The sequence below is a fragment of the Schistocerca americana genome, chromosome 1, assembly GCF_021461395.2.
Source record: "Schistocerca americana isolate TAMUIC-IGC-003095 chromosome 1, iqSchAmer2.1, whole genome shotgun sequence".
Taxonomy (NCBI): domain Eukaryota; kingdom Metazoa; phylum Arthropoda; class Insecta; order Orthoptera; family Acrididae; genus Schistocerca; species Schistocerca americana.
In genome coordinates this window covers 873718780-873729607 of record NC_060119.1, presented here as the reverse complement: position 1 = coordinate 873729607, position 10828 = coordinate 873718780, and positions in this window count along the sequence as shown.

Here is a 10828-nt window from a genome sequence, read left to right as displayed (position 1 = left end):
TTGCCAGGAGTAGTACTAGTAGTAGTAGTAGTAGTAGTATGTAGCATAATCACACAGCAAACTTTGAACTTTTGAATTTCCGCAATGAAATGTTCAGAATGAAACGTCGACCCTCATCAGTTATTCAGTAAGTTCGAAACAATTTATTAAATCACTTTGAGTGTAGTGAGTTGTCGGTGAAGGATCGCTTCCCCGAGTCTGCTGGTGGTACAATGATCTACGCTATAATTTGCCTCACAATTACTGCTAGTGGGTATCAGCTGAGCTTAGATATTTCCCGCTGAGTCTCTCATTACCTACGCCTTTATATGATACTTCAAATGATGAAAGTACTTCTTATTCAGTGAAACCTTTAACTAGTTAGCAATGAAAACAGACATTGAGAAACAGTGTGAATACAATTTTGTGCTGTGTGCTTTCAAACACAAAAACATGTTCTACACTGTGCAAGTCGATTTATCTACAGTTGATTCTACTGTAAATAATTTATTCTATATTTTGTGTACATAACACTTCCTAAGTAACTGAGGACATCTTAAGCTATTGACTTTTGCCTATTTACTTTTGCTCATGATTGTGACTGAAGAAAAATTTATTCCATGTAAACATATTTTCATTATTAGGTTAATTTTTTCAGTGCCTCGCTCTTCTAACATTATTGAACATCTGTTTACTTGTCACTATTCGTTTGTTAAACATTTTGTACAAAATTCTGGTTGCTGAACGGGGAGGATATGTGAGGTATGCGTACTAATTTGGTCACTCTGTAAATTCTGTTTCTTACATAGATATCTACATGCATAGCTCACACAGGGTAAAACCATGAATCTGATCTTTGATTATTGATTTTTTTTTGTGTTCAACACCACCTCTGGCTGAGAGCACTAGCAAAGTTACACGCATTCTGAATTGACAGTGTTGAGTAGCAGACGTATTTTGAAGAATGGTAAGAAAATTTTCTTTATAAGTGTGGTATGAGAGTGATTGAATTGGAGGATGAATATTTTCTATACAGTTATGGAGAGAGAAGCTAAGGAGATTATTTGTGAGTTTTTCTAGAAAGTTGAGATATTGGGGTTAGGATGTAAGTGCATAGCATTTTTGTGTGTTACTGAGATTGCAGCAAGGAAGCTCAGAGAGTAGAATTGTTAAATGCATTGCTCTAATAGGAAGATGAGATTTTCTAGCTTAATGTTTTTTGTTAAAGCCATATTACTGCTGTGAAAATTTTGTTGATGTTTAAAGCATTACTTTTGAATATAGAGTTTTATTTGAATTTTGTCAAAAGTCATTTTTTACTAGTTAAAATGTACACACTTCATTCAGTTTATTATGCATGTACGCACGTTGCAGTTTATGGTATGGAGTACGCAGCCGTAGTTTTTTGTCTTGCTGCTGTACCCTGCTTTCAAGAAATCTGCAAATATGTTTTTTAAGACACACGGTAAGTGAAATACAGTTCAGGGGCAGGAATTTCTTTGTAGGTTCAGTCGCGCATTTATTTTAGAAGTCTGATTGTATTCAGGATACCACTGCATTCTTATAGAAACAGTTGGCTTCAGTTTGTAGACAGTGTTGAGCAAATCATAGTAAGCCCTTGTATACTGCAGTACAGTCAGAGTTTACAAAGCACACGAGTTTAAGTTAGGAATTAGTTTGTTTTGTAATAATTCTTGAGAAGTTTTGGTAGACAGTTTTAGAAAGATTCACTCAGATAGAGGGAGGCAGACAAGCGGTTAAGTTATAACTTTCACTGCACAGCGGACATAGTTACAAAAGTTGCCTCAAAACGCATCAATTCTTTGGCGTCATCTTCATCTTACTCCCTCTTGTCTGTTCCTTGTTAACGATCTTGCGATGTGAATTAAACATTTACATCCACCTGCGGACAATTGATGCGCTCAGTGCTTTGTGTGCATGCTAGGAACATAAAGATTTCGCACCCATTCAGAAGTCAAATCGTTGGTCAAATCACGGCTGCGAGGGTCTTCTTCCTAGGTACTCCTACAATCTTTGTGATATACTAATAAAGAGGCAAACACACAGCAGTGTTCGCAGTACACTTCAACAGAGCTAACTTTTCGGATGATCTAGGATGCATACTGTTTAGACACTTAGATTTCGAATTAGTTGTAAATGGTAGCAAATATTGTTACTTGTGCAATAATCGACCTCACACGAATGAACTGTACTACTGTAATAGCAAAAGAGTGCGTCCTGGTGGAACAGGTATGCCGTTCAAAGATAATGAAAGCGCTAAACCCTTCATATCTCTGTTGTGTTTGCGCTTCTACAATGAACAGCGTGCAGATTCTTGATGGAATATGCTAAAAAGCGATACATAGAAGCTAAAGGGGCCTCTGTTTTGTAGGGCAGAATCCTTGGACACCTTGAAGCAGATCAGAATTGATCTTACCAACTGCTCCAGTACTTGGGAGTAACCCAACGCCGTTTGGAAAACAGAGGTTACCGCAGTCTCCGAACATACGCATACAAATTATGTATTGGGGCCTCGGAGCAGCTGATCTATATGCCAAACATTCGGCTGCGTCTGTTGTACTTCATGCAATATATGGCTTGAGAGGAACATCGATACTGGTATAGGAACAAATGGAGGAACGTGCTATTCACTGGTTACTCCCGCTTCAACTTAACGGTATAGTCCTGATGACACGTTCGTCCAGAGTGAAACTGTTGCAATGGCAGCGCAATGACAAGATGACCGTGGAAAGAGATCAGTTTGCTACCTGGTGGGTCATGCTGCAAAGAGGGACCAAACTGAAGCTTCACAACATCGTCGCTGGTTGGAGTAATACTGTTGAGACCTTTATACACTAGTGATGTACTGCTAGCACAGATGCTATATACACCAAAAAAAAGATAACAACGCACCACGAAGGAATTATCCGAATGGCAAGAATTATCCGAATGGCGAATGGTACGGAAATCGGTAGATGTGATGAACATGTGCAAACAAATAAATGATTCGTTGGTCATAGGGGCTCAAGTCGAAGACATTTCCAGTCCATTCAGTGAGAATCCAGGCCGAAGACGTGTCTGAAGACGCCGTGAACAGCAGTGGGATCCTGACCGTCGTCCACAGTACAGTCCGACAGCCAGAAGTGATGATCTGGCGTGCCATTCCTTTTCATAGCAGGACCCCGTTGTTTGTCATCCGCGGCAGGCTTATAGCACAGTCGGTACGTCGACGATATTCTACACCCCGCTTTGTTATCTTTCATAGCGAGCAATCCTAGGCTTACATTTCAGCAAGATAATGCCCATTTGCACATTGTGAGAGTTTCTACTGATTGTCTTCGCTCTTGCCAATCCCTACCTAGCCATACTGCACTTTGACCTACGTTTGGAGCATTACGGCGAAGGTTTCTCCAACCACATCGTGATTTTGACGATCTAACGCGCTAATTGAACAGAACTCGTCACGTTATGCCTAAGGAGGACATCCAACAATTCTATCAATCAATGCCAGGCCGAATAACTGCTTGTATAAAAGGCAGAGGTGGGCGGACGCGTTGTTGACTCGTCTAGTTTGTTAAGCTCTGTGTTTTGGGTAAATCACACGATTTTTTCTGAAATTATATTAATTTGTTTGTCTGTACATGTACATCGCATCATCCATCTCATTCTGATAATTCCCTCGTGGTGCGTCCTTTTTTTGTCTTGGAGTGTGTCAATAGTGCAATTGGACCATACTTGCCATTCACTTACGATACTTCACGTTCGTCCATCGGCTGTCCTGGTTTACGAATTTCTGACAGGTAAAGATGATCATTTCATAAACTGTCTAACTAGGTCTCCAGATGTAGTTCTGCGGCAGTTATGGAATGCTTTAGTGAAGCGATTTGAGGTCGTCAAATGCGTCATCAATGACGCTCCCCATCTTTGGAATAGCCCCTTTCCCAAAAAAAAAAAAAAAAAAAAAAAAAAAAAAAGTACCCACAGGAAATAGAGATCTTGAATCACTTCAAAGACAATATGCCACGTTGATGACTATTTTATGCTAGATATGGTTTAGTGTTAGTTTGTTTACTGTTGTGGAAGGGATTTACGGTTTACTATTTTTAATGTGTTTTTAAGGATATGTACATTACTAGATAAAAAACAAACCCTTACAGGGTCACTTCGTTGTCCGTCTATCTGTCTGTCTTCCCAGCTATTCAAAACCCTTCTTCTGAGGAACGGGGGGACGTATCAAGTTGAAATTTATGTTACGTATTAAAGTCAATGGCCCCATGGCAACGTAACAAAATGAAGTTTCTAAGTCAGTGCAGTCAAAACATACGGCAATTTACGTCACATATTTTGATACAAACTCACTCAACAAAACATATACATATGGCAGTTAGTACCGCGTATGTATTGTATAAAAGGGCAGTGCACTGGCAGTGGTGTCATTTGTAAGATGATTCATGTGAAAAGGTTTCCGACTTGATTATGGCCACAGGATGGAAAGTAACAGACTTCTAACTCTGCATGGTAGTTGGAGCTAGACGCATGGGACATTCCATTTGGAAAATAGTTACGGTATTCAACATTCCGAGATCTACAGTGTTAGGAGTGTGCCAACAATACCATTCAGGCATTACCTCTCAAGACTGACAACACAGTGGCCTACAGCCTTCAATTAACGACCGAGAGTAGCGGCGTTTGCATAGATTTGTCAGTGATGACAGGCAAACAACACTGCGAGAAATGACCGCAGAAATGTGGGACGAACGACGAATGTACCCAGTATGACAGTGTGGCGAAATCTGGCGTTAGTGGGCTATGGCAGCTGACGACCGACGCTAGTGCCTTCACTAACAGTAGGACATTGCCTGCAGCGTCTGTCCTGGGGTTGTGACCATATCGGTTGGGAGCTGTGGCCTGGTTAGATGAGTCCAGATTTCAGTTGGTAAGAGTTGATGGTAAGGTTCGTGTGTCGCTCAGCCCCCACAAAGTCATGGACCGCAGTTGTCAACAAGGCACTGCACAAGCTAGTGGTGGGTCCATAATAGTGTGACCTTGTCTCGCAGTGCATGTGGCTGGCTGCAGTGGCAGAGGATTCGGCAATCATAAGAAATATATTAGCTCAGCCTGTGAAGGGTACATGGAATGGGCCGACCTGTTTGATTTCGCTCATGGCAGCAAGGGCAAAGTGACCATTGCGCTGAGAGAGCGCGACAGAAGCAGATGTGTGCATTCCATGTGAGAAGATTCAACATGATGGATGTTTGCGCTGGACTCCAATCATTCCCAGATTCTCGGGGCTGGGCATGCACTCTGGCATACACAGGTGTGTATGACTGTGGCTGTGATCATGGCGTTAGTGTTCACTGACCTCTGAACGTCGGCACCGGCAGTGTATGAAGGGATGGGCATGCTGCATGTGGATGTGTGGGAGGTGAGTGCACGGGATGTGCAAGTGTTTCAGTGATCTCAGGCATCTAGCCATGGCATCTACTGCTATGGACTCGATCATCGTTTAAGTGTGTCATGTTTAGTGCTTCTCAATACGTTGCTGTGGACTCTGTCTTACAGTGGTATTTGCTATTGTCTCTATTCTATCATGCAATACGCCTTCCTCCTTCTGAATGTAGTGGAGACAACCAATTTAGGAATTCCATAGTGCTTGAAAAATCCAATTGTAATGTCAAATTCCCTACTTATAGCGATCTCCAACATCTAGCCACAACAGTTACTATTATTATGGATTGGATCATGGTTTAAGTGTGTCGTGTATAGTGCTTCTCAATGCATTGCAGTGCACTCTGTCTTGCAGTGGTATTTGCTGTTGTTGTTACTTTTCCATCATGTGGTAGACACCTCCTCCTTCTGAATGTAGTGGAGAAGACCAGTGTATGAATTCTATAGTGCTTAAAAAACCAAATTGTAATGTCAAATTCTCGATTGATCAATTTATTATTTCCTATAGCTGTATTGCAAGCACGTATCTGTCCAGCCCTTCTGGCAAATTGTTTAGGGACATAGCATGCAACCGAGTTGAAATTTGAAATTTTCAGCTACCTCCAATGTGATGGGCTTTGTACCAAATGACCTAACTGTTCCAGTGTCCACCAATAGGAGGCAAGGGAGAAAAAAAGGCACTGGGATTTGGAAACCAGATCACTGCTGGATTGAATCCCACCAAATATTCCAATCCTAGGAAGCAAGGAAAAAATCTCCCACAGAAATGGTATCGATTTCATTAGTTAGTCAATCAGTCTGATAGAGTGAGGGAATATTTCCAAGACATCCACAGCTGGTGGTTCACCAGGCAAACGCTACTTTGTTTGTGGTTCGTTCCGACCAGCAGTGGCACACTAGAAGACGAGAGAGAGAGAGAGAGAGAGAGAGAGAGAGAGAGAGAGAGATAGAGCAGGTGTTTCGACAGGAATTTCTCATGCATCAAACACCTGATGCTTTTGTTCAGGGCTTAGTGTGACATCCATCTGCCAGTTGCAGGGCCTGAGTGAACACCTCTTGGACACCGGCATGTTGTGCAGCTACTGATGGATGTGTCACTTTGTGGGACCCCAAGTTGCCTGCGCGTGCGATAGCACAAGCCAGCAGTGGGTGCAGACCAGCAGGCGGAGGGACAGCAGACAGTGCATGCTTTGCGATCTAAAGATTTTTAACAGTCTAGTTATGTATGATGACTGTTTCATGACAGTATTCCTTGCGTGATGGGAATAATAAAAGGGATTGATTTAATTACTTCTTTTTGATGTATTTTACAAGACCTGCATCTTCTCAAACACCAGAGGATGACGAACAAGAGAGATCCAACCGCTACAAACTGCATTTTATAAATAAACAATATACCCTCTGCCAAGTAACTGAATTTCCTGTCATGAGATCCTTCCTCTCCAGCACAGAGCCACCAATTTCCGGGTGGGGGGTGAGGGGGGGTGGGAGTGGGAGTGGGGAGGGGAAGGATGGGAGATTTACTAGAGGGGGAGGGGTTAAATAATTTATCTATTAATTAATTAGTCAATCAAATTGATGGAGTGGGGTGGGCTACCCTAACAACTCAGACCTGAAACTGTACCTGTATCAGCAAGGAGAAGTTGGGTGGAGGGGTGGGGGGAGTCTCAGAAGGACAGATTATCCCCAGGGGTTATAATCCACTTAGCAGAACGATGGGTTATGGACTTGTCAATCAAAAGAGAAGAATAGGTTTGTCCCTGAATGTAGGCAACCTGCACTAACAAAATGCCCTGGTGCCTGATTTGTCCCACTACTCATGTCACTGGGTCTCAATGGTTCACAACTGGTTTGAAGAACATTCTGGACAATCCGAGCAAATAAATTGGACACCAGTCTAACATTTATGGGACATAACTGACAAGTCGGTTCGTGAACAATATTCTGCACAGGCAACACTTTCACGGTTATAGATGGCTATAGAGGTAGCATGGCTCAGTATTCCTGCAGGGGATTTCCAACGATTTGTTGAGTGTATGCCACGATGAGCTACTGCACTACACTGGGAAAAACGAGGTCCGACACGATATTAGGAGATATCCCAAGACTTATTCACCTCATTGTATGAAATATATTTGTATACTCGCAAACTTACTCATCAGAACCTGCAGGGTACGATGGTTGCCCAGAAAATAAAACACCGCATTTTTTTCTCAGCCGAAAACAATGCTACAGATGCCAAACGTTACGTATGTCTTATTTGAAGTCTTCTGAGTGAGCGCGCCAAGTTTACGTCACTTCCGACAGATAGCGTAGTTGTAGGACAGTTTCAAAATGGTGTCTGTAGGTGATGTACGTTACAAGCAAGGTGCCGTCATCGAATTTCTCACTGCAGACACAGAAACTGTGGGGAATATTCACACACGCTTGTGCAAAGCGTATGGAACACCTGCTGTCGACAGAAGTACAGTGAGTCGCTGGGCACAGAGGGTAAGGTCATGAGAAGGCGGTTCGGTTTGGAGCGGTCGGGGAGACAATCCGCGGCTGTCACACCCGACAAGTTGCAGCGAGCTGATGTCATTCGTGACGGCAGACGCATTACGATTCGGAAGTTCGCTACTGCATCTGTCAATCAGCAAAGGAAGTGTGGATGTACAAGTCTGAGGACTGCTGAACGCATCCCAAAACAGGGTTGGACAGTGTTATCCCATCCACCCTATAGCTCTGATATAGCCCCCTCGGGCTTCCACTTGTTTGGGCCATTAAAGGATGCCATTCGAGGAAGATTTTTTAAGGGCGATGAAGAGGTGATTCACACAGTGAAGCACTGGATCCTCCACCAGGACAAGGATTGATACCAACAGGCCAAAAATGCCCTTGTTTCGCGGTGGAGGAAGGCCATAGAACGGGATGGATATTACGTGAAAAAATAGGGTGTGTAGATAAAGCACCATTCTTTCTTGAGTAATCCTCATTTTTGAAGAAAAATTTTGGTGCATTACATTTTTCTGGGCAGCCCTTGTACTTCCCTTTGGTTAAGAATCATGACATGTGAGAAGAAGGAAGGGTTTACTGTACAAGTTTCGTAAAAAATCCGAAAAGTGTTCGTTTTTATTTATATCAAATGCAAAAAAATGTTATCAAACTGTCTGTGTCCCTCCATCTGTTAAGCCCCCTTTTTCTCTTGATCAGGGAGACATAAAGTTGAAATCTGTTATACAGAGATCTATTACCCTCGTGTGGTCTAAGAATTTTAAGCTTCCAAGTCAATGCAGTCAAAAGATATGGCCATTTATGTCATATATTTTGATACTTGCAAACTGACTCATTAAAAATGCCCTTCACGCAGAATCATGAAAACTGGCAAGAAGACAGGTTTCACAGTACAAGTACAGGAAAAAACCAGAAAACTGTTAATTTGTAATTATATCACACGAAAAAATTTTACTTTTGTCATTTGTCATCCGACTTCAAACGTGATATTAAAACATTCCTCGAAAGTACTTCAATTCGTGGTGCCGATATCATGTCAGTATCAATGTCAATAACAGAAAAAATGTTCGAGATCCTCAAAACTGGCTCAAATGGCTCTAAGCACTATAGGACTTAACATCTGAGGTCATCAGTCCCCTAGACTTAGAACTACTTAAACCTAACTAACCTAAGGACATGACACACATCCAAGCCCGAGGCAGGATTCGAACCTGCGACCGTAGCAGCAGTGCGGTTCCAGACTGAAGGGCCTAGAACCGCTCGGTCACAGCGGCCGACTCCAGATCCTCGAGTCCCGGAATGCATAAACTATCTATATACATAAGTAAGTCTGTACGGAATCTTCAGTGGGTGAGTTCTACTCGCACCTGGCCAAATTTTTTCTGAATTTGTTTTGGACACTGATGACTTCCAAACACATCGTGCGTAACCTTTGCCTATTACGAAGCTATTCTGATTCCCAGTTCATTTATTGATTGTACTTCACTTTTGCTAATTCCTATAGATTAGTTAGACAAGAACGCTCCATGACCGCATAGCTTAATGCCCAGCGCGCTAGATTGCGAGGCAGGGATGTGAGCTAAGCCCGATTCAGATCGGCGCGGTGGATTAACGATCGTTGATGTGGCGCATAGGCCAGTCTAAGTGTTGTTTTCCACGCTTTCTTAGGCAAATACTAGACTAGTTCCACACCTAAGTTTGAGGCAGTACGATACATGAACGGTTGAGAAACGATGGCACACGAAACAGTTTATGCGATTCACAGATGGCTTTCGACCCTTCAGGTTAACGGACGCCTACGACGGCAGGGAAGAACATCCGGTCACAAAGTTAAAATAAAAGTTATAGTTGAACAAGAGGGCAAGAATAGATCAGCAGCCGGCCGAAGTGGCCGAGCGGTTCTAGGCGCTACAGTCTGGAGCCGCGCGACCGCTACGGTCGCAGGTTCGAATCCTGCCTCCGGCATGGATGTGTGTGGTGTCCTTAGGTTAGTTAGTTTTAAGTAGTTCTAAGTTCTAGGGGACTAATGACCTCAGACGTTAAGTCCCATAGTGAACCATAGATCAGCAAAGGGGCAGACTGCTTTTAAGGTTCAATTCCATTAATTTCTGGTAGTGGTTGAAGGAAGCTAAATCACGACTGGCAGAATAGAATATCTCTTAGTTTATGAATCAGTTGACGGCGAAACATAACCACAGAGGCGAATAAAATAGTATCTTCAGGAGACGTCACGATGATAGCGTATAACAATGACTCTTGGCGTAATAACGGTCTCAGCTCGGGAAGGAGGAGGGTCCGCCATTGCTAAAGCCACTTTGACGACTACGGGGGGTGTTCAGTAAGTAATGTAACATACTTTTTTCTCCGCCAGTTTAGATTGAAAAAATGAGGAATTTGTTGTGGGACAGTTTCATAAGTTCCGCCACATGGTAGCACAATACGTAGCCTTGAAAATGACGTCTGAAACGGAGATGCATTCCAAGCAGAGAGCTGTAGTTGAGTTGTTTTTTTTTTGTCGGAACACCAGAGAATCGCAGATGTTCGTAGGTACTTGCAGAATGTTTACAGAGACCTCGCAGTGAACAAAAGCACGGTAAATCGTTGAGCGAGGCGTCTGCCATCTTCGCAACATGGTCGCGCAAGTCTGTCCGATGTCACGCCTTCCGGTTTGCCGCACGCAGCTGTGACTCCTGTGAATTTCAAGGCCGTACTCTCATCCGGTAAAGTCATGGAGACGGTGTTCTGAGACTCAGATGGACTTATTCTTTTTAATGTCCTCCCTCATGGTGCAACCGACAACTTTGAAGTGTCCTGAGCTACCCCCAGGGAACTAAAGAAACGACTTTAGCTTGCTCGTCGCCACAAAAATGCAAACGAACACCTCCTTCTCCACGACAACGCAAGGCCT